The sequence below is a fragment of the Brassica napus genome, chromosome C7 (genome assembly GCF_020379485.1).
Source record: "Brassica napus cultivar Da-Ae chromosome C7, Da-Ae, whole genome shotgun sequence".
Taxonomy (NCBI): domain Eukaryota; kingdom Viridiplantae; phylum Streptophyta; class Magnoliopsida; order Brassicales; family Brassicaceae; genus Brassica; species Brassica napus.
Genome location: NC_063450.1, coordinates 30,996,403 through 31,021,914, shown reverse-complemented (window position 1 = coordinate 31,021,914; position 25,512 = coordinate 30,996,403). Strand labels below are relative to the sequence as shown.

The following is a 25,512-nucleotide window of genomic DNA, read 5'->3' as shown; positions in this document are numbered from 1 at the left end:
TTGTATTTTAAAAATTTTAGTACTCATTTGGTCCTTAGTTCGATTTCAATTTTTTTGGTTCCAAAAATATATGATATGCTTGGTTATTTATGAAATTCAGTTTATTTTTTTTTCCAATTTAATACGGTTCAGTGCACCCAGGTAAACATACTCAAACCTATACATTATCTTATATATAAATTATATAAGAAGAATTTATTTAATTTCAAAAATAAACATGCGCTTTCTAAGCGCGGATCAAAATCTAGTGTTTTTTTTTAAACTGTATCTAATTAAAATTATTTCTAAAGCAATAAATATTTACAAATAATTGTTAGGAGATATGGATGATATTTAAAATTTTTTCTTAAAACATTTATTTGTAAATAAATTAATTAAAATTTTCTTTGCTATCATCCTCACAATTATTTTCATAAAAGAAGATGATTTGAGTTCTAAAAAATATGAAACAACATAGAGCTAACAGTGACATAAACAATTACATTTATATTTTTTTTAGTTCTAAAATATGGTAACAAATCATTTTTATAATTAACAGTGACAAAAGCAAACTAATAAATATCTACAAATATATTAATATTTCTATGATAAAAATATAGAAATTTATAGAAATAATTTGTCAAAATTAATTGGAAGTGTTTCTTAACAATTAATATATTATTAATCAAGTAAAAGTTTTGTAAATAGATAAGTGTTTGAAATTTTAACCAAAACGTAGTGATTAGAGTAAACAAACAGTTGATTTGATTTTTTAAATTTCAATTTATTCAAGTAAACTATCTAATTGAAAGATTGACAGTTGATTTAGTGAATTAATTAATAAATTAAAGTTTATCAGTTTAATGTATCTTATATAAAGAAAATAAATTACATTTACAAAACTTAGGTATTTACATATTTTAACAAAATTGTTATTTTTAGAAAATTCAAATTATATTTTAATGAAATTTAATTAACTCTAAATAAATTTAAATTGAAAATAATTAATCGAAATACAAATACTTTGTTTTAATTTTAAAATCTAAAATTAATCATATTTAATATCGATTAAAAATAAAAATTATTATTATTGCGCTAAGATAAAAAAAACCCCTCCTAATTCATAATAAATGCTGGTATGCAAAATATCATTTTACATATTTTATGGGAAAATTTTAGTTCTACCCCAAGTTTGATACCATTTTTCAAATTTACCATTAATGGATGACTATTTTCATAAATACTATAAATTTTTGATTAAATAATATTAAACTAATTTTCTAAATATTTATAAAGCATTTATAAACCCAACCCGACTTCTTAATACTATAGCTTAAACAATAATCACTAAAGTCTAAACCCAAATGTTAGTATATTTTTTATTGGGAGTATTTCTTAAAAGGGATACTTAAGTTGTGGTATTTTAAACCATTTCTCCTATTTTATCTATGTTCCATTTTCTTATCTACATATTTTTTTTAAGTTGTAATATATTAGCTCGAATAGTCGGATAAAATATTCGTTGTTAGCATTTGTTATTGTTCCAATAATCTTTAGATTGTAAGTTAAATTTACATGAACCCTAAGATCTTTAAACATCTAGGTTAATCATATAATAGAATCATATGAATGTTTATAGAGTTACCTGGATTCATTTTGCCTGAGAATCTTCCTGAATGGATTGAATCATGAATGGAAGATGAACAGCTCAATCTCTTCTTAGGAACTCTTAGGTTTCTCTCGCCTCGCCTATAACGTTAGTTGTTGCTTTTTAGAATATCTTTATGATGGTCTAAAGATATGTATTTATAGGTGGAGAGAGGACCAAATTCCTCTTTATGGTTTCCTTTAGATTAATCTCAACTGTCCATAAAGGTAGAGATAAATTAGGAATTACTCATTTATTTCCAATTTCATTGCTCACCAAATATATTAAAAATAGCAATATTCCAATAGAAAACAGATAACTATAAGACCGTATAATAAGGAAATGAAATATTCCTTACAGTCTCCCACTTGGTCGTTAGTGAGATCCACTAATGTTTTCTTTATGGAATCATAAGGTCGGCATAATATGCTATAACTTTATTTTTTCATTTGGTCATCATAAGTGTCTTGACTAATCTAGTAATCAATGAGAGTCATGGCGGTCGCACATCATTCTGCAACATGATCCCTTCCATGTACTACCGCATTGACCACCTTCATAGTTAGACCATAAACATAAGTAGGAGTTTCGTAATGGTCCCTTTAATGTCTTTAACGAGAGACTCATTCTGTTATCATAAATCCAACCAACAATAATGTGTGTGCACATTGGAAACAGAATATATAAAAGATGTAAAGTCATAAAAGAGCTCAAATAATTGTAATACATAGGCTAATCGTAAACAAACAACATTAGGCGCTATCCTCAAGACCCATACTTTCAGCATGCTTCATGAAAGTCTTTGGAGGTAAAACTTTTGTAAATATGTCTGCAACCATAAGTTCAGTTCATATATGTTCAATGACAAACTTTTCTCTTTTGACATCTTGCTTCAGTGATAGATATTTGAGGTCCATATGCTTGGCTCCCTTAGATATCGTATCATGCTTAGCGAAGAAGATTGCAGCTTGATTGTCACAGTAAAGAGTGAGAGGCTTGTACACAAAACTCAAAGACCCAAACTCTGACACAAAATTCCACAACCATGTTCCTTGAATAGAAGCCTCATAACATGCAACATACTCAGCTTCTATAGTGGATGTGTATATCAACTCTGACTTCTGGCTTTTCCATGAGATGGCACCTCGACCAAGGAGATACACATAGCCGAGAGTACAGTGTCTAGAGTCTTTGCATCCACCAAAATCTGAGTCCGAAAATCCAACCATCTGTGGATGTGTTGATTTTCGATATGTCAACATGTAGTTTCTTGTTCCCTTTAAGTATCTCAAAACTTTCTTTGCAGCTTGCCAATGAGTGAGTCCTGGGTTACTTTGAAATCTATCCAGCATGCCAACTGCGTGGCTAATATCAGGTCTGGTACAAACCTGTGCATACATCAAACTTCCCACAAGAGATGCATAAGGGTATTTTTGCATTTCATTACGTTCCATTTCATTCTGCGGACATTGCTTAAGATTAAGCGCGTGTCACCTTTATGCATAGGAACAATGCTAGAAGAACATGTCATCATGCCGAATCTCTCAAGAACTTTATCAATATATGCTTTCTGAGACAATCCCAAAATTCCTAGTGATCTGTCACAAAATATCTCAATTCCTATCACATAGGATGCCTCACCCATATCTTTCATTTCAAAGTTCTCAGAGAGATAACTCTTAGTCTCATGTAATAAACCAAGATCACTGCTGGCTAATAATATGTCATCAACATACAGAACCAAAAATATGAACTTACTCACACTGATCTTGAGGTATATACATGGATCCACAATGTTTTCTTTGAAACCGAATTTCGTAATGGTTTCATCAAACTTTAAGTACCATTGCCTCGAAGATTGTTTCAGTCCATATATTGATTTCTTCAATTTGCAGACCATATCTTCCTGACCTTCGATTATGAAGCCTTCAGGTTGACGCATATAGACTTCTTCTTCTAAGTCTCCATTAAGAAATGCGGTTTTCACATCCATTTGATGTAACTCAAGATCATATTCAGCTACATATGCCATTATAATTCTGAGAGAGTCTTTTCTAGACAGGTGAAAAAGTCTCACCATAATCAATGCCTTCTTTCTGATTATACCCTTTGGCTACAAGTCTGGATCTACTTCATTTAACATTGCCATGACAATCGAGCTTGGATTTATAGATCCATTTGCACCCAATTGCTCTGTGTCCTGTAGGCAATGGAACAACATCCCAAACTTCATTCTTAACCATTGAGTCTATTTCATCTTTACTGGCCTCGATCCATTGATCAGAATTAACATCTTTCATGGCTTGTGAATAAGAAACTGGATCTTTTAAATCCCATTCTCCAGATTCTTTTTGATAAAGCACATAGTCATCAGAAATAGCTGATCTTCTCTCACGAGTTGATCTTCTTAATGATGGTTCCTCGTGTGCTTCATGTTCATTATTGGAGATATTTTCATTAAGGAGTGGTGGATCATTGAACTGGTTTTCCTCGCTGTGCAACGGTTCTACAACAGGAGGATTCCCAACATTCGGAACTAAGGGTAAAGGGATATTTACCCTAATTTCTTGAATGATCACATCTTGAATTTTGTCACTCCCACTAATCTCACCATTCTCATAAAATCTGGCATTACCGGTTTCTACTATTCTCGTAGTATGGGTTGGACAGTAAAATCTATATCGTTTAGACTTCTCAGGGTAACCAATAAAGAAACCACTGACCGTTCTGAAATCTAATTTCTTTTCATGTGGATTGTATATTCTTGCTTCAGCTGGACATCCCCAAACTTGGAGGTGTGACAGACTAGGTTTCCAGCCTTTCCACAGTTCAAAAGGAGTTTTTGGAACTGTCTTGCTAGGAACTCGGTTCAAGATATAGACTGCAGTTCGTAATGCATCCATCCACAAGGATATAGGTAAATTAGCATGAGTCATCATGGATCTAACCATTCCAATATAAGTACGATTACGCCTTTCAGCTACACCATTCTGCCATGGAGAACCAAGCGTTGTGTATTGAGCAACGATTCCTAATTTCTTGAGGAGTTTGGCAAATGGTCCAGGATGTTGTCCTGTTTCATCATATCTGCCATAAAATTCACCACCTCTATCTGACCTAATGATTTTCACCTTTCTATTTGATTGTCTCTCAACTTCAGTAATGAATACTTGTACTTCATCCACAGATTGAGACTTTGCATGCAATAGATAGAGATAACAATAACATGAATAATCATCGATAAAAGTAATGAAGTACTTTTCACCTCCAAAAGTTGGAACGTCAAAAGGTCCACAAATATCTGTATGTATGATTTCAAGAAGTTGTGTACTTATTGTGGCTCCTCTTTTAGTGTGTTTAGTTTGCTTACCCTTAATGCAATCTACACACTCTTTACCGTTGGTAAAATCAAGATTCGGTACGACTCCATCTTTTACCAATCTTTTGATTCTTTCACTAGAAATGTGTCCTAGTCTTTTATGCCACAAGAAATATGAATCATTTGCACATGCTTTAGTTTTACGTTTATCTTGCAGGGTGAGATGTGTTTCATAATTTTGATCAGACAAATTTAATTTGTAAAGACCATTAACTAATATTCCAGAACCAATTTTATTAGAGTTCATAAATAAATTGAAACAACCATCTCCTTGAGAAGACTTAAAACCAGCCAAATCAAGTTTGCTTACTGAAACTAAATTACGGGAAATAGATGGAACATAAAGAGTATGAAATAAATCCAAACAAAATTCACTATCTAAAATGAGACGATAAGTGCCAATAGCTTCAACTGGCGCTTTGTCTCGATTCCCCATAAGTATATAGTTTTCACTTGGATTTATGGTCTGGGTTGTAAGGAATCCCTGCAAGGAATTAGTTACATGTACATTAGCACCACTATCAATCCACCAAGTATCAGAAGAAACATGAGCAAAGTTAGATTTGAAAAAGCTTACTGAACCCATAGGATTACCTTTCTTTTCAAACCATTTTTTTCTTTTAGGGTAATCTTTCTGAAAGTGTCCAGACTTTTTGCAAAAGTTGCATCGGTCATCTTTTCTTGCCTTCTTCTCATTGACTTGATTAGAATCATTCATCATGGGTGGTGCTCTTTTATGACTTGGTTGATGTCTTTTTCCAGCTTTAGGTCCAGCTCTTTGGACATAGTGGGCAACCTTAATACCTTCACGACCAAGCCTTGATTCCTCTTGGACCAGTTTGTTAGCCAATTCAATCGACGTCCACTTTTCAACAATGGCGTTGTAATTGATTTGGAATGGTCCATACTGAGGAGGTAAAGAGTTTAGGATAAACTGGACAAGAAATGAATCATCCACACTCATTCCTAAACCCTTTAGCTTAGCCGCAAGATTGGTCATTTCAATGCAATGTTCATGCATAGACCTTGTGCCATCATGTTTCATGGTTGTAAGATCTGCCATAAGTTTCCCAGCAAGGGATTTGTCTGCAGTCTTAAACCGTTCTTCTATAGCCGCTAGATAAGCCTTAGCTTTCTCTGCAACTGGAAGGGAAGTTTTGATGTTGCTAGCTATTGTCATCCTTAAGAACATGATGCTCAATCTGTTAGCTTTCTCCCACGCTTTATGGAAAGCCTTTTCTTCCTCAGTACTATCATTAGTGAGTTGGCTATGCTCTTCTTCACGAAGTGCCAAGTCCAAATCTAGTACACCTAATGTGAACTCAACTTTCTCTTTCCATTCGGAGAAGTTGGTTCCAATGAGGATGGAGACAGAAGAGACCATAGATGACAAACTAGCGGAAGAAGTTGCTGCATTTTAGAGATAGAACAGGTATTAATTAGGCTTCATAACTTAATCAACACGAAAAAATTGAATGTATATGACAAGAAATTATAATGTTCCTGTGGGAATCACATAATCTCATATAAGGTCACAGATTCATGGAACTTTATTGAATGATGTACCGAATTATTCAAACTAAGTTATCTGTGGATATCCTTAGCTTTCACGATAACAATCATTCCATTATTGAGTGATGTATTGAATTACTCAAACCAAATCATCTGTGGATGTCTTTAGTTTACACAATACATACGTTCTTAAGTAATTAATCAATTCTCATGATTATAGTCTACCTGTGGGTAACTAAATAATTCATAAGAAGATCAAAAACTTGGCTTAAATAATGATTTTTAGTTGCAACTATTAAGGTAAAGTCACTGTGGTGATCTCTAAACCCTAATAAGCACTTTATGTGAAATAATGTTTTGTACTAATTGTGTTTTAGTATATAAATTATTTATATACGGATTATGAATAGAAAAGTTTATAACTTTAAGTGCAAAATCGGTTTTGTACGAATTCTGTGCAAAACGATTCTGCAGTATATACAAAACACGCTGTACTAATTATGCACAAGACCATTTATTATTATCAATTTTGCACAAAAACTTCACGAATCATTATTTATATGATAGGTCTTTGGAAACCCTAATTTACATAATCCCGAAATTTGCACGGAAAAGAGTTTGCGAAAAAACCCTAATATACAGAACACCGTTTTTGCACGGATTCTGTACTGCGGAAAATTATAATTCGGGTATGCACAAACTATGCACGATTCTTTTAAACAGTAAATTATAATCCTTAGATGCACAAACTATGCACGACTCTCATAAACAGAAAAATAATTATTTCAGATGCACAAAGTTCGCACACATACAAAAATAAAACTCATAATAAGCATATCTAGAAATCTTAATACTCAGATCTATCAATTTCAATTATCAAGTTCATAGATCTATTATTCTTAATGGATTAAACAGATGTTCATAACCATGCTCTGATACCACATGTAAGTTAAATTTACATGAACCCTAAGATCTTTATACATCTAGGTTAATAACATAATAGAATCATATGAATGTGTATAGAGTTATCTGGATTCATTTTGCCTGAGAATCTTCCTGAATGGATTGAATCCTAAATGGAAGATGAAAATCTCAATCTCTTCTTAGGTACTCTTAGGTTTCTCTCGCCTCGACTATAATGTTAGTTGTTGCTTTTTAGGATATCTTTATGATTATCTAAAGATATGTATTTATAAGTGGAGAGATGACGTAATTCATCTTTAGGGTTTCCTTTAGATTAATCTCAACCGTCCATCAAGATAGAGATAAATTAGGAATTATTCATTTATTTCTAATTTCATTGGTCACCAAATATACTAAGAAATAGCAATATTCCAATAGAAAACGGATAACTATAAAACCATATAATAGGGAAAGGAAATATATCATAGTTTTTTTTTTGGTAAAATGTTATTTTTAGATATCATAATTTTCTAAAACAGATTGAGACGAACAATATATTTGACAAAAAAAACTATACATCTAACAAATCGTTTTGTGTTAAATAAGTGTTAAATAAAGTTTGTAAATAGCTGCATCGTTCATTTGTAGTTTCACCTAATCCTTTATTGGTTTACATTACATCCGTAACAACATTTCACACGTTCTAATCTATTTTTCTATGTTTAATATGGCGCGACTACACCAAGTTGTTGACAACTCGTTCAGTTCTTGATCAGTCTCTGGTTTCACACACTATATCATTATCGGCAATAGCCAATAAGGATACTTCTCGTGATCTATTATTTTTCAACAGAAAACTTTTCTGTTCAAAATTTTAATCATAGAAAAGTGAAATCTATTCGTCATTTATTAATATTTTGGTCTTTCTTTAGTGAATCTTTTTTTGACCAATTTAGATTAAATTTAATTTCGACATCGTTAATAGATTGGCCTTTTGAGACTTGAGTCATTGACTATGCTCTCTTGTGGCATATCGAGATTGGCTTTCAGTTTTGTGAAGGGATGAGTAGAATACAAAACCTTCTTCTTTTTCTTAAGATTTTATTGTTTACTAGAGATATTATAATTTACGATGGGATTGAGAATTATTGAACATCACAGCTCATTTCATATGTCATGTTAACTACTCCATAAGACAATATCATTAATCAAATTAACAAGTTCAGTTGACAAAACGAATAAAAACAAATTCAAAAAAAACCCGGATCATTTTCTATTGGAATATAGACAAACAAGAAATGTTAGTCACATGCATGTGAGCTTTTTAAAAAAAAATTTGATACGATAGAAATTTAGTTTTACTAAGAAGAAAATCATTGATGTGAATCATTCACATCTTCGCTTGCTTTATAATGTCTTCTTTGTGAAAGGTAACAACGAGTTATTAAGGATCATTTCTTCTTTACGTGACCATATTATTTCACAAAATGGCATGGACTATATTCGAATCTTTTTGGCACTCGGATTAACCCAAATTGACATATCATTTTCCGTTTAATATTTGAGTAATTGACTGAGCAAGACAGATTCTAATCTTGCTCGCGTCACTTTTCAAGCTTTAAGTTTGGAGAGAGAGATACGGAAGGGGTGGCTCAAAGTTTCCTAAGGCCTCTGGGCAACATTGTTTTTTTAAAAAAAAGAATTTTCATAACAATTTTTTTTCCAAAAAGTTAATACATTTATAAAATTATTTTATCTGATAAGTTTAATACAAAATAGTTACAAAATATACAGCACAAAATTTAGTTTAAAATGTACATATTTAATCTTTTTGATAAAAAAAAACTACTTTAAAATAAAGTCATAATATTATGGATTATGGAGAGGTAATATTTACCGCCCCTAACACGGATCATTTTTCTCTAGCTATAATATGAAAAAGAATATATATATATATATATAAATATCTTGATCTCACTCCTAAGCTATCCTGGAAAAAACGGCTGACACGTGTCCGCCACAATATTATTTGGGCTTCAGACTTATAAATTTTGGGTCTTATTCAACTCTAATTTTTCAAACCCGGTAATCCACAAAAAGTCCACCTCTGAACCAGCAGCCGTAATCAATTAGGGTTACTCCCACTTTTTTCTTCAGCCGTCTTCCATTCTTATTTTGTTAAGCCGACTGACGATTCAGTTCGCCTTAAGATCTCACAACGTTTTATTGTTTCTTTATGTATATTAACCATCTTCTTAACTCCTTTCTACACGATCTCTGCATCAATACGCCGTTATCTTCTCCAAGGCGGTGTGGCTACGAGTATAAAAAGGTCTGCTTCGTTCCTGTAAAAACCATCTCCATATCTATCTTTCCAATCCTACTCTCTCTAAAATGGCTAACTCAAAAGTCTTCAACACTTGACGAGATAACCGACCGGAATCTCCGCTGCCTGAAGAAGGGTTCCTGTTTCGTAATCAAACCGAGCTCCTTGGATTAGCTAACACGAACACGCAAGAAAATCTATTAATTTGTTTAGCATGGTATAAACAGATTACAATTTCTAATTATTCTTCTTACAGACGTTGTAGGTGAGATAACTGCGGTGAAGAGTACTGTGAGTGATCCTCCGGAGGAGAAAAATCACGTCATGGTCACTATCAAACTGGATAGATAAATCCTATCTCATCATTTTGCATTATCTTACATTATAACGTATGAGCAGAAGTTTTATTATATCACTAACTGCACCGCATTTGCAGTGATTTGATTGTGACATTGAGTATATTCGACGCACAAGCAGTTGCTTTCCAAAAACTTGAAGGCATGCGTGTTGATTCAAAAGCGATCGTTGCAACAAACATTAACCCGAAGATGGTTGGAGGTATTCAGTTCTCCACACCACTGATTAGTAATATGTAGTTAATAAAACTATTACGTACATTGATTAAACTGTTGCTGTCAGGCCGTCTGTTCCTTAATGCCACTTCGGGAACCCACATCTATTTTGACAAGGAGACCACTGCAGGGGAGATCATGTTGAAGGAATGAGGCTTATGGACATCCATAACTGGAAAAACAATGTCTCCGGGTGAGACAAGTAAGGCGTTCCTTGCTTGAGGTCCCCATCATAAAGGAGTATGGGACCAATCTGATGCTTATACTGCCACCAAGATCATGCAAACTCAAGGAGCTTAATAATAGGTGCACCGTTGGTTTTTATTATAAACAAATCGAGAAGTTCATGCAGTTGGTATCCAGTGGCTAAGATCCGCACAAGTTTTGATTCCTTCTACTTTCATATGTCTCCCTTTTAGATTATGTTACATTGAGTCCAGTTTTGTTTTGCTGGCTCAATCACTTGAAAGCTTCCACTATCTATAATAATGAACGTTAAACTTATTTAATGGTATACATACATTCATTTACAAACTGAAACCGATAGAATAAAACAACAAGAGAACTGAGTACAAGAGCATGATACTAAAAGTAAATGGCTCCCATAAAACCTTCGAGACCACGTCCTTTCTTTTACGTTGCTTAGACAGATTTTACTACTGATAAAGGTGAAGATATGGAATGATTGAAGAAAGCAAGTGGAGGTTACATTATTTTGCAATTTAAGATGAGATATATTCTGGTGATTATGTTAAGAGTTTAGCTTCTTACTGTAGTTTTCTGATTCTAAGTACCTATGCTTCTACTTTGTGATTCACTCAGTTGATGATGAAACATCCATGGCCGTACACAAGATATCTTTCAAATAAAATATATATTATTAAATAAAATAGGACTACCTGATAAAAAATTAAAATCATAATCATTGTAAATTTGTAAAGTAAATAAAAATAGTCAAATGTATTTGGAACCAATGTACCCATTATACTTTCAAAACTAATAATAATATTTGTTTTAAAATCCTAATCAGTTTGGATGATATAGTTTATTTGGTAAAAATTTAAATATGTATAATATTTTTTCAACCGTAACGATAAATATTAAATTATTATACAGTGTAGCTAATTTTTAAAAATAAATTTATATCAATTCACTTTTTCTATTATCTAATCAATGGATTATAAACACGTATAAATGTATAATAGAGATAAATAATTCATGTATGTAACTTTAACTGTAAATTCGGATAGCTTATTTACTTAATTATCTGATTAAATTAAAACAAACATTTACAATGAAAATAGTTATAAAATTATATTTTTAACAAAAACAACAAAAGCAAAGAATCACTTTTATTAAGGATTAAATATTTTTAATTATGTATAATTTTTTTTTAAAAAAAATTAACAATTTTTCATTTGATTTCCGCCCTTAGTACGGGTTTACCCTAGTACATTAAAAAGATATCTAAGTGGGAGCCGCTCTATTTTTGGAAAACGTTCAATTTCTCTCTTTCTCTTTAACTCCGCCACACACTGGGCTCCAATTGATTTCGGGTGACTGTAAGATGCAAACTGCTTTTTTCTTTTCTCTTTGTTGTTATAGGCGATGATACAGAGTTTGGGTTTACTTTTGCATTTGATTCAAGTTTGGGTTTACTTTTGTGTTTGAAATCAAGTTGTGAGTCATATTTGGCAATTTTCCGTTTTTCTTTTCTCTTTGTTGTTATAGACGATGATACAGAGAGAAGGGATTTTGAGCAGCATTTACTGATGTGCGGTTGCAGAGATTCAAAACACAATTCTAGCCATGCCGTACCTGTTTCTTTTGACCATGATGCATCTGTATTACATGTCACCGTGAGAGGTGGTAGCGGGACCCTGCTCAAATGATGATAAGAAACTTCTTTTTGGGAAACCAGAATCTTGCTGCGGTAATTTCCACTCCCTAGCTGCCGATAAGGCATTGGAGATAGTAGATTGAGCCGTTATATGCCGGTTTTCGAAGATCAGCTGATTTCTTGCTGTCTAGATGAACTAAAAGATCCAAGGTCTTGCTGTCTAGATGAACTAAAAGATCCAAGGAGGGAGAGCCAAAAACAGTCCGGTTGGTGGGAGACATGCCAGAGATAAAGATTCTTGTATATTCGATGGTAGTGAGAGATGGGAGATCGCATTAAAGGTGTGTCTGAGGGGCGTTGATGACCAAACTTGCATAGCAAAGGAAAGTAGAAGAAGAGGTGAAGGGCAGTCTCGGGTTGTCCATAGTGAGGACAAGCTGAAGATGCTGACAAGCCACGCGTTGCGAGATTGGCTCCAATAGGCAAAGCTCCCCAAAAAAGTTTCCAAAAGAAGAACTTAATCTTTGGTGATGTGATGACTGACCATACACATTTTATCCAATCCATATCTATTGTAGTCGTAGGTGCTGTAATGTGAGCTTCCAGCATTTCCTTCCATGCCAAATATTCAGACTTGAAGGAATATGAGCCAGACTTCATGCAATACCAGCAAAAAGAGTCCTCGGCCCCCGTCAAGCTAGGTCTAATGCGGGTAATGAGGATCACCTGATCAGGGAAGAGTTCCTCTATCTTACTCTGTAACCACCAAGAGGAGTCTTGTGTTAGTAAGTATGCTACAACAATGTCTTGATCACGCTCCCTGCTTGGGCCGAAGGGATGGATGGGAATCTTCCCCTACAACATTGCCAATAACCTTCCCTAGTCTTGATTCCAGTAAATCTCTTCCAAGTAAAACACTCTTCCAACCGTGAAAGACCGTTGTGGGGCAGACAACCGTTTGAAGGAGAAGGCCGGCAAGTAGACTGTCTGTTCGAGTCAGGATGCGTCATGATAGTTTAGCGAGAAGGGCTATTTGAAATCGTGTACATCGCGAATACCAAGACCTCCTCCAGATTTTTCTCTAGTGAGCTTTTCCCAAGACATACAACACATTTTCTTCGGAAACTATTATAAAATCTGGAGGAGGTCAACACATACCCAAGACATCAAACACATTTTCAATAATGGAGTGTTTACGCAGTATTAGTCACACTTTCTTTGGTCCAGATTTTTCTCTAGTGAGCTTTTCCCAAGTTACCGATAATATTTTTATATATATTGTTTATTCATGGGTCAAGCAAATTCTTACAAAACATTTGGGCCAAAAAAATCACCTATAGATGATGGGACTAATTTTTTGGGCCTATAATGATCCTTTTGAGTCTGAAGCCTTCTATTTGGTTACAATGACAAAGATCTTTTCGTTTCCCAAAATCGATTCAAAAGGGGATTAAGTTATCCAGTCACACAATTCAATCGATTTGGGAAGCTCTAACATGAGATTCAATTTCACTCCAATGGCAACTCATTTCAACCAAGTAATAATTGCTTTTCTCTCAACTTTCATCTTCATCGACGATACGACATAGAAGATCCGACATCAACATGATAAGTTACCGAAATTGAAGATCCTACATCAACATGTCCAAATGATTCGTATCAAAGAAGCGAAAATTGGTCATCAAAATTCAGGTTAATATTTCTAACTTTTTATAATAGTCAATCGATTGAATATTTTAATCGTCGTCTTAAGTTAACAGCTAAATGGAAAACCACTAAAACCAGTCCGCCAAAATATGAATTTCTTTGAATCCTCCTAAGTATGTCTCAGACAAATTTGGTACTCTTAGGTTCAATTCTAAAATCATAGCACTTAAGAATAAGTTAAACACTGAACTTAAATTGATAACAAAAACACAAACTGCAATCATAAATGGTAGCTGCTTTTTTAAAAACTAAATCAATAGGTTATGTCATCAATAGGAATTTGTTGAAATCCTGTAAAAAAAATTACAATTGATTCAAAACTTATGGTTTGTATTATGAGATGAACACATTCTTACGCAGATATATAGTTAAAATCTATTTCATATATTACTCACCAACCAAATAATCTGCATTAAAGTTCCGTCAAGGACATCTAAGTACTTCACTGGTTGGAATACTGAAACATCTGCAGGAAATTCCTCACATGGTCGAACAAGGTAGTGGAAAGGAAACAAATATTGGAGAATACACTTGTTATTGGAAAAATGCTTGGACACAATGGTGTCGAAGCGAGAGCCCAAAGTTTGTAAGGTAGGTGGGCATTCAAAAATCACATGATTAACTGATTCGTCAGGTTCTCCACATCTAGGGCGGTGATTATCACATCGCTGTCTCATATGACGACATGTTAAATTTTTCATGACGGCTAAGTATCCAGATACCATCTGCCATATTAGATGCCCATTTTTTATGAAGCATTGATTTCCCAAGCAAAGGATTGGAGCTTTGTGATACTGGGCTTTGTTATCATTACTTCAAGATCATGATTAAGGATATTCCTTGAAACCTAATATCCTGATTAACCGTATACATCACACTTTTCGTATAGTTCCAGCTATATTTTTCATCTTCTATTGGATTGGCTTATGGCCAAACTCCAAATGAGCAGTATATTTTCATGAGCAACCAAATTTCCAGTATTTCTACATTCCACTCTTTTGGTATACCATGTATAAATTCACTCATTGTCATGCATGGATAAACCACTTGCACATTAGGCCGAGCTGTTCTAGCAGCGAGCGTAAGGATCCAAGGATCTTCCCATACTCGTATATGAAACCCTGAATGCACCTTTTATCTGATCCCTAAGGTCAATATAGGTCTAACTTCCATCAAAATCGTCCAAAGGTAAGAAGGACTCCACAGTTTCTGTTCACAAAGGTGAGCATAGACAATGGTACATTCCACGGAGAACTCTCGCAAAAAAGAGAATCTGAGAATCGTATCAATCTCTACAGTTATTTTGCTAGAAAGCCATATTAAATTCATGAATTAGTCTGAATCCGATGCCACCTTTCTCTGTTGAACAACACAATTTTTCCCACTTTGCCTAGTGCATTCCTCGTTCGGGCGGATTCGAGCTCCACTAGAAGCGTGCAATGACACTTGCTAATTTTTCAAAAATACTCAACGGGAGTAGAAAACTGGACATGACATATGTTGGAAATGCTAAAGCTATAGCCTTTATAAGAATATCCTTCCCACTTTTGTTAACCATCTAGCTGAACATCCATTGACTCTATGATCAATTCTTTCCTTTAAGAACGCAAATAGCTTGCACTTCAATCCACTTATATCCTTTGGAATCCCCAAATAATTTCTCATTCCTCTTTCATTGTCCATATCCAAAGTCGACTTTATTTCTTGCCTCATACTCCCGGGAACCTTTTTGCCAAAAAGAAGCGACGAATTCTCAAAGTTAATACATTGACCCGATGCTTTTCCTTAAATCTTCACTGCTCTCATAACCTCATCACATTAACAGGGCTCCGCCTCATAGAAGAAAAGACTATCATCAGCAAATAGAAAGTGAGACACCGGAGGGTTAACACGTGAAACGCACATCCCCGGTTCTCTGCGTGAGTTAGAAGGCTAACGAGTTCTCCTACCCATAATATGAAAATGAAAGGAGACAAAGGATATACTTGACGTAAATCTCTCTCTTGGACAATGGTTTCCCTGGGCTGGCCGTTCATGAGCACTTGATACTTAATAGAAGAAACACAACGCATGATCCAGTTAATCTAAGTTTAAGAAAATCCCATTTTCCATAACTTTTTGAATTAAAATCCACTTAATGCGATTATATGCTTTGCTCATATCAGTTTTGATGGCCATTCACTTGTTTTTTCCACCTGGTTTTGTTGTAAGAGCATGGAACATCTCCTGAGTGATCATTGTATTATCTGAGATTTCCTGACCTGCAACAAAGGGTGATTGGGTTTCCAAGATGCATTCAAGTAAAATTTTCTTCAGTCTTTGGCATAAAACCTTGGAGAATATTTTATAGCTCACATTGCATAAATTTATTGGTCAAATTTTTTTTTTTTTTTTATGAATGGTGAAAACATACATATGATATTCACCCATAATACTAAACATGTCAACAAAATATTTAAAATAAAAACAAAAACAGAGATATTTGTTTCATTTAAAACTTTAGTCGATAGACAAAACATCAATCACTAAATGCCAAAGCACTCCATAATATACTTTGAAGTTTTAAGTCACACACATTTCCAGTATTATTTTTAATACATTATAAAATAAGCAAGTTTACTTTTTAAAACCAAAACCCTCTTTAATTGTTGTTGACATCTGGTGGTAAGAATTTTGTTGTTGATGTTGGGTCACCTTCGGGGAATTTGTTATATGCATTCCCTATCTTGGCATCGTTTTTTGAACATATGAATATTTCCTTCGCCATATTGCAAAATTTGCTACAAAAAATTATAAATACTCACTAAATTTTGCCAAATGTTAAGAAAAAGAAAACTAGCATTTACAGCCACAGATCATCTCCAAAAACCATTGTATCACCATCAGCGTCTATGAAAAATATTTTCCATTGATTGTGCGTGTGCAACTTGCCTTTGATATCAAAGATTCTTTCTAGTTCTTCGATCAACTGATTGTATCCATAAAAAAAAAGTTAAATCCACAGTTCTTTCTATGGCACCTTCCATACAAACCTGATCAGTAACCATATCAAAAGCATATGAACTTTATAGTCATCTAAGTCTATTTAAAATATACATTATGCATTAAAAATCTATGATCAAAATAAAATATGGACACACACACACACACACATATATATATATATACACATTAAAGTTATCTAATTAATAACATACTTCTTATGAAAACCCATGTTTTTGTTGTACCTAATAAATAGTTTTAAACTTGACTAATAAGTAAAAAAATAAGAAGATGGTGATCTATTTTATACCTTAGTATGACTTTTAGTTTGGATGTCGTCAACCTTTTCTTCTACAAAGATTTTAGAAATTTTAGATTTTTTATATGATTCAATTGGTTCAATGGGATCCTTTGTTTTTGCGGGAATTGGTAGATCAACTCCAAACAATTTGTACCTAGTAGTCGCGGTGGTGGTTGGCGTTTCTTTCACTGCTTGAACCATTTGCTCATTGTAGTTTGGCTTGGACATGGTAGGGAAAGAGTAGCTCATTAAAGACTGTATGCTAGACTGTCCTATTTCTTGCCCTTGGGTCAATGTAGGAACCCACATATTTGAACCTATAACAAAAAAATATAATGATAACTAATTCACAAAGAAGTTTGAACTTACTGAGTAGCGTTTACTCACCAAAATCATGTATTTCTCTTTGACGTTTATTTTTTCGAAAAACTGATTTGAGAATGTTTGATGAATGTATGAGAGGCTCGATCTCCCATGGAGATACTTTATCAGGTCTTGGAATTGTTGCAGCTTCATCTCATTGTACCTATAAAATAAATTTAGTGGATGTTATATGTTACTTTATAAAAACATATTCTAAAATAATATAATTATTAAGTGTAGCTAGTACTAATCTTACTTCTAGACTTCGCCATTCTGAATCCTTCCAATGAGTGGAGAAATCTCTCACTCTTACTATTGTTCCATAGTATCTAGTATAGTAAAATCATTTTTGTAATTAATCATATTTCGAAAAACTAAAATAAATTTCAAGATTTACCTTATTTCATTAAAATCTCTTCCTTCAAACTTCATCAAAAATCTGGAGCCTATACTAAATTTCTTATTCACTCCATCTATAAATTTATCAAAGTTGACAAGGAATTGGCTCGACCTGATATCATCACATCAATAATAAATAGAATTTTATTTGTTGAATAAACTATTTTCATAATTTTTAATTTAATAATAAAATATTTTTCTTTACCTTGGCTTATAGAACACAACGAACATACATTTTCTTTTAACCGCATTCAATGGAGTAGCAACTATACCATGGTGCATACTTTGTTTTGAAATTAATGATGATGGTTTGTTGTGTTGTTGATGAATAGCTGCTTTTCTGATTCCAACTCGTGATTCTCCGTTCTCTCCTCTGTGATAAAAAATAGTTAAAATCCAAAGTCCAATAAACAAATGAGATGTAAAATGAAAGAAAATTATACCGAAGGAATACAAAAGAGTCTCCAACATCCAGATCTTTTCTTTTTGAAAAATCATTCCAACCAGATGTGAAAAGATGTCTTTGTGGTGTACCTAGTTGATTATTTTCCAGAAAATAAAGATTAATAATCAATACTCGGTTGACAAAAAAAAAATCAATACTCACCAATTTTTATATCAAAAAATAAATTGTTACCTCTTAAAGTGTGTTTAAATTTCCATTCATGACCATGCATATCTTTAGCAATTACCTCTTGACTTGGTGTTAGCTTGGATGTATCCTAAAAAATTATTTGATACAAAATGTTATATAAAATTTTACAATTTGGGTCAATGTAAGTCAGTGTTAATACCAGCAGAGGAAGACATTCAATTGCATGTCTTTTATTCAAAACAAAACTACCCTTTTTACTGGTATCAGAAGCACTTAACACCTTAGTAAAATAGTTAATGTTTTGTATGTTGTTTTCAGGTTTAGGAGTTGGGATTTCAACTTCCTAAAAAAAAAAGAATTCTTAATATTAATTAAAGAGATATTAAGAAGACCTGAAATTAATTTATTAAAGGAATAAATTATTATTTTGCCACTCACAGATATATCAGGCAATAAAGAAATTTCTGCATAAATTTCATCTGTTGTAGTCTCTACCAAAGACCATACATAAAATATACCCAAAACAATACCATTTACAGTAAGTAAGTATAGCTCATGTGCATTTAATAAATAAGAAACATAAATAATAAATGAAACATACCTTGAGCTTGATACTAAAAACATTGCAGCGAATTTTTGAAGGAATATCAAAATTTGGTTTTAGCTGACAAAGTTCATCGTCCATATATCTAGCTAGCTGGTTAGACCATCAAGTTTTTGGATAAGTTTTTAAATCAAAACATAAGCGAAAGAATATAATAAGTTTGAAAATAAAATATTGCATGTTCTATATGCCCTTGAGGAAAATAATATATCTCTTCTCCAACTTTTGGAGGATCAAACAGAGGACCAGCACATAACTTACATAATTGACAATACATATAGTTATTGCTTTCATCAGTAGACAAAATATAATTACAGATAATATTTTTTATCAATTGAAAAACAAACTCAAAACCAAAAATTCCTCACTTATACCTAAAAATTCAGGTTGCCCATGCATGATTTGGTCACTCGCCATCAGCCCTTATCAACACTGATATGTTATTTGTTTTTTTGTTCGGACAAGTTTGTTTTCTTATACGATCTTTATTTTTTTTTTATATTTCCACAAATTTGATATGTATCAGTATTTATAGGTGAAACAATATTAATAGTCCATTAATATCTATTCCGGTATGAGTTTTGACTAATAATTTTAACAAGTTATCGGAAAGTGTCGAGTCAAAGATCTATCTTTTAGAAATACCAAAAGTTATTTAATATCAGTAAACTATGTTTCTAAATATATTATAATATTTTTATAGAGGGGACATGGACCATTCCCGTCTCATAATTAGATTGATATGCCTTTGGAAAAACGACAAGACAATGGTCTTCCGTAATTAATGCATTTTTAGCTCTTTCATTAATAGGAAACTCACAAAACAGGCATTACAAGTGATGTTAGAGAGGTCCATTCTCCCATCATTTACATCTTTGATTAAAATTTACCGAAAATTCATATGTTTCGACACGATCCACACATGAATAGGTAGTGACCAATGGATCCACAATCTACCTCATCACTGCTATTGGGCCACATCGAAACGTCACTGCAAGCTCCTGATAAAAAAAATCAGTGCCTTCAATAAAATCATAGACTACATACGTCCACCTTTGAAGAATCCAAAAAAACTTTCTAGCCGGCCGTTGAAGGAAAGCTTCATTGAATCCTCTATAGAAAATATTTTCAGGGTAATATAGGGCAGCAACGAATTGCTCCAACAAAAAGGAAAATTTGAGTTCACTGAAGAAGCAAGAGGATCAATTGTATGCCGCCATAATTTGATTCATTAAAACATGTGGAAAAGAAAGAAAACACTAGCACAAGTGATGTTATCTCTTAAACTTCCTTGAGAAACATATACATGTATATATCCATTAATCACACTAACCCAAGAGGATATATGTATACTTTTGTCTATTGGCCCATCTTTGTAGTAAACATTTTCATCGTTGCTTGCAAACAATATCTTGTTCTTAAGAAAATCAAATACTGCAACCACTGTGGCAAGAAACACCCTCCCCAAAATCAAAGGTGCATCAAAACCATTGCCCCCAAGTAAAGACAAACCAGTTAATCCTCTTGGAAATACTGATGTTCATTTAAGCGAGTATGGAAGCTTAAATCCATAGTGATTATATGTGTAAACAATTGACTTATCGGCCCATTTTATGCATTCTATTTTCAGCAAAAAAAACTTATGGATATTGTTGGAGAAAAATCAAAAAGAAAATATTTTGAGGCATCAACATTTTGCAACTACAAAAAGTTTACACTTCCAACTGTGGACCCTAATCATGTTGTACGAGTAATTGAGTTATTTCACTTCATTTTCTGTTAGTCGAAATATGAGGGTATCTCATATTTCGCTTTGGAATATACATATTGTTAATTGCTAATAAAAGATGTCATGCGAGTTGTGTTTATTTCAGGACATATTTAAGAAAAATTCTCAGTAGGGTTATGTCCCTTGAAAATAAGCTAAAACTTGATGATATAAATAAGAACCTCGTCAAAAATCTTTCGTGTCCAAGTCAACAAAGAAAGTGCAATGCAAACACAAAAATAACATATCGGGTTCTTTTGAAATGAAATCTAAAATAATTTTTCACAAATGTGGGAAGCATTATCTTCTTTAATATCAGCAAATACTTTGTATAAGTTTCAAATTAGTGATTCAAATTTTATTTACTATTGCTATTTTTATTAATTTAGACTTCTATATTTTATTTTAAAAATATAAATTTAATACCTTTTATATTTCAATATCGATTTTGATATCATAACATATTTTCAATCAGTCATATTTGAATATAACATTATACATGACTTCCAATATATATGACTCCGTGTTTTTTTTTCTACAAAGAATATATATATTTCAGTCGCAAATGGATATGAATATTCATTTAATTTCTTTCTAAAATGGTAACATATAAATAACCAAAAAAAATGACCAAGAACAGCTCTTATAAAAACTACATTAATACTAATATTTTTATATATCCTTAAGATATTAATTGCTAAGATATTCTCCGAGTGATATTTATCATCCCCTTATATATTATTTGTGAAACATTACAACTTCTTTTTGTAGCCACATGTCATCACTAGGATGATTCTTAGAATTATTAGAGAAATAGGTTGGTCCATCTAATTATATAATAAGCTTTTTATTAAACTAACCATAAATTCATTATTAATGTCATTTATTATTTTCTTAAATAAAGATTACGGAATTGCCTAATGTGGGTAAAGTATATATGACAATTAATGATTTTGAATAATAAAGATCTGATAAAAAAATGTATCTTCAATCAAATTTGTTTAATTTAAAACTATTAAAATAATTTTTTAAAAAACACAATAACCATATTATAAAAATTTAGATTTTTCTGTATATTTTATATTTTGAATTTTAAAAAATGACTATAAATTACTAAAACTGTTAAAAGTCTCACATTCAAATTTTGCGATCCATGGTTTAAATTTTTTGTTATGACAAAATACAAATGATTACAAAATCAAATAAATAAAAGTCTAATTTAATTAATCATTAAGATTTAAAATATATATGTATATATATCATTCTAAATTAAACTATAAACCATATTGAATAAATAAATATTTAAGTTTCAAAATTTACTTTGAATAATTTTTTTTTGATAAAAGTTTTGAACTAACATTGATAAATTTTTTTAAATTATCAATTACTAAAATTATTAATCCCACAATGAAAATTTTGTTATCAGTAATTTAAATTTTTTGCTATTAAAAATACACATGATAAAAAAACATATGAGTAGAAAGCATCATTTAAAAAAAAATAGACATTAATATTAAAAATATACTATGTATGTTAATATCATTTAAATTTAATTACATATCCTATCAAAAAAATTTTAAAAAATGTTTGGATTAATAAAATTGATTTATACGTTCGCACCAATTTAATTATATATGTAATAGTTACTGACTTTTAATTATTCAATATATATTTATTATTTCATAATATGTAAGAACATATAATACATAAAATGATTTTTATATATAATGTTTATTCCGCGCAAGGCGCGGATCTTAATCTAGTAAACATATTATAAAGTTACCCACAAAAATGTGAAACAATAAGATTTTCACCTAACAGTGGTACATTTCAATATTGATTTTTATATCACAACTTATTAGTTGTTTTGATTGATGTTAATATGATACACGACTTCAGATATTAAATATGTTAGAAATTGTAAAAATTTGTACATTAAGAATATCATTTTTATAAACACTTAAATAATTACCATAAGGTTCACTTATAAATAAAATTTATATCACAATATAAATTATCTAATGAATAATAGATGCTCTTAAATCTATAAGTGTGTGTATTTTCCGTTCAAAATAAAAATCGCTTAAATTTTCTTCTGAAATGTATATATTTCAATCGCCAATGATGGTAAATAACTTATTAGTTTTTTGTATAATGGTAACTTATCAATAACTTTGATCTTACAAAAATAATCTTTACGTGAAATCACACTTACAAATTAAGACTATATCATTAGTATAAATTAAGAAATTGTATAAAAATTATAAATATCATAACCACATATCTTTTACCCAAAAAAATATAAATTCGACACGATTAAAGTATTATTTAATGTTTAAAATTATTTACTACCATTTTCATCGTATGAATAATAATTTAAATTAATATTTGCTTCGTTAAAGAATAATAATTACTTCATTGACATATTAAGTAAAAAATGATTCGTCTATAATAAAGATTAGAAATGTTTAATTTTTGATAAATTTGAAAATGTACTACTATTTATCTAATGATACATATGATTGGTTTATGGTATCGGTTGGGACAAATCATATTCCGACTATATCTTTAAAAAATGATTATTTCTCTCATATTCATTTTGAATTTTTTTGGGAATACTCTATAACTTACAAACTGATTATATTATATAAGAATTATCATATTAGTTCGAAAAATTACTTCCCACAAAAATAGTACATATTAAAAATATTATTGGAGTAATAAACTATTACACTAAATCGAATTACAAATAAAATTATAGTTTCTACTATATTTATTAAAGTACAATATTTTACGTTTCCAATAAGAATATATCAAGAGAGACGAAAAGTTTATTAGGATTATTTAGTTCACACATTTGATTATACATATGGGTTGAGAGCAATAATTATCATAAAATAAATTTCGTTTTCCTACATATAAATGATCATATATCAAAGCTGTCATTAACTTTATAACTTTGAATTGTTTAATAGATCTCAACTGGTATAGATCTATAAATGATCATATATCAAAGCTGTCATTAACTTTATAACTTTGAATTGTTTAATATTTACCCCTGTGGGTTTGATTTTTACATGTTTAAAGACATATATTATATTAAATGTCAACAAATTTATAAAAATTGAACTCTATAAGGTTAATAGAACTGGAAAACAGTATTTTATATTGGAGTTTTCTAAAAAAATAATTTATAAATTTTGAATAATAACTTAATGTGTTATACTCCTTAAATTCAAATGATAACGTTAATGTTCAAGTCGTTAAAATTTGTTCTACTGCTATATTTGAACTGTGTTTGTTAAACATGTCTTTGAGTTAACAGGTCTTTACTATTATGATTTGACAGGTGTTTGATATCCAAAATTTGTATGTTAATGAATACTAATGATATTATATACGAAATTATTTAAAACATTCAGTTTCCTATATATTGTATTCTTCTTTTTTTTAACACCAAATATGCTTATATTAAAATTAAAAGTCGAAGAGCTTGAGTTCGTTACAAACGGAGAGATCCTCGACAGTAAACTGATAAACGAAAATAACTAAAACATAACGAGGGATATATGTGGCTAAGGAGATAAGAGACCCATAGAGAAACTTCACTTGTATTCCTACAGCCCGCGTTCGAAGAAACACACATAAGTCAAAAATGACGTTGAAGAACCCAGCAAGTGGGTTTTGAGAGCGAGAAGTCCGTGAACCTCTGTATAAGCTAGCAGCTCCGGTGAAAGAGTCGCAGAGACAAATCTGTGAAGAACCGTCGATGCTTGAGACGGCGTAGTCTGTTGGAGTCGCAGCAGTGACATAGTAGCGAAAAGGTCTGGCGAGTCCACACTCTTGCACAATAGTTCATGCGGTAAGGAAAGGGGTGGGAGGATCGAAGAGCCGACTATGTGAAGAACCGTCGATGCTTGAGATGGCGTACTGTAATAGAGACGCAGCGGTGAAATAGTAGGAAGATCTAGCGTGTCCACACTCTTGCACATTAGTTGCAACAACGAGAGACGGGGTGAGAGGACCGTAGAGTTGACTTTGTGAAGAACCGTCGATGCTTGAGACGGCGTAGTGTGTTGGAAACGCTTCGGTGACATAGTAACAATCAAATCTGGCGAATCCACACTCTTGCACAGTAGATACGGCGACGAGGATATGGGGTGTCACGGAGACGTTGCGGCAAATGACTAGAACAATGTCGAATCTGAGACTGATCTTTGGAGGGGTCGTCGCTTTAAACGAAAGCTTCACAATGGAAGATTCTGCATACAAACCAAATCCCAAAAGATGGTCGGAGCCCTATAGAGTCTTGGTGGAGGAAGTGACTTAGATCGTAGTGGTATCGGAGGTGTTGGAGGTGTAGAGGTGACAAGTAACGATGGCAGCGGCGTTGAAAACACGTAGCCTTACTAATGAAGAACACTCGACATGGGAGATGAACGGTCGTGGAGCAGCGATAGAGATGAGGAGATCACTGGCTGAGGGAGGAGCTTCCCAAGGTATAATCGGTGATGCACACAGCTCGTCGAAACAACCGTGGAGTGGAGCAGCGGTCGTAGACGAAACAGAGTCGTCTTGGTGACTAAACAGAGTTAATGTTACTGTTGACGCTGATGAGGTGTTGCCGGCGAGAC

General features: G+C 32.3%; 1 pseudogene; it reads right to left on the bottom strand.

Moving 5' to 3' along the window:
- Nucleotides 1-14,586: 14,586 nt before the first annotated feature.
- On the bottom strand, nt 14,587-21,796 carry LOC106409868 (annotated as a pseudogene).
- Between the last annotated feature and the right edge of the window lie 3,716 nt (nt 21,797-25,512).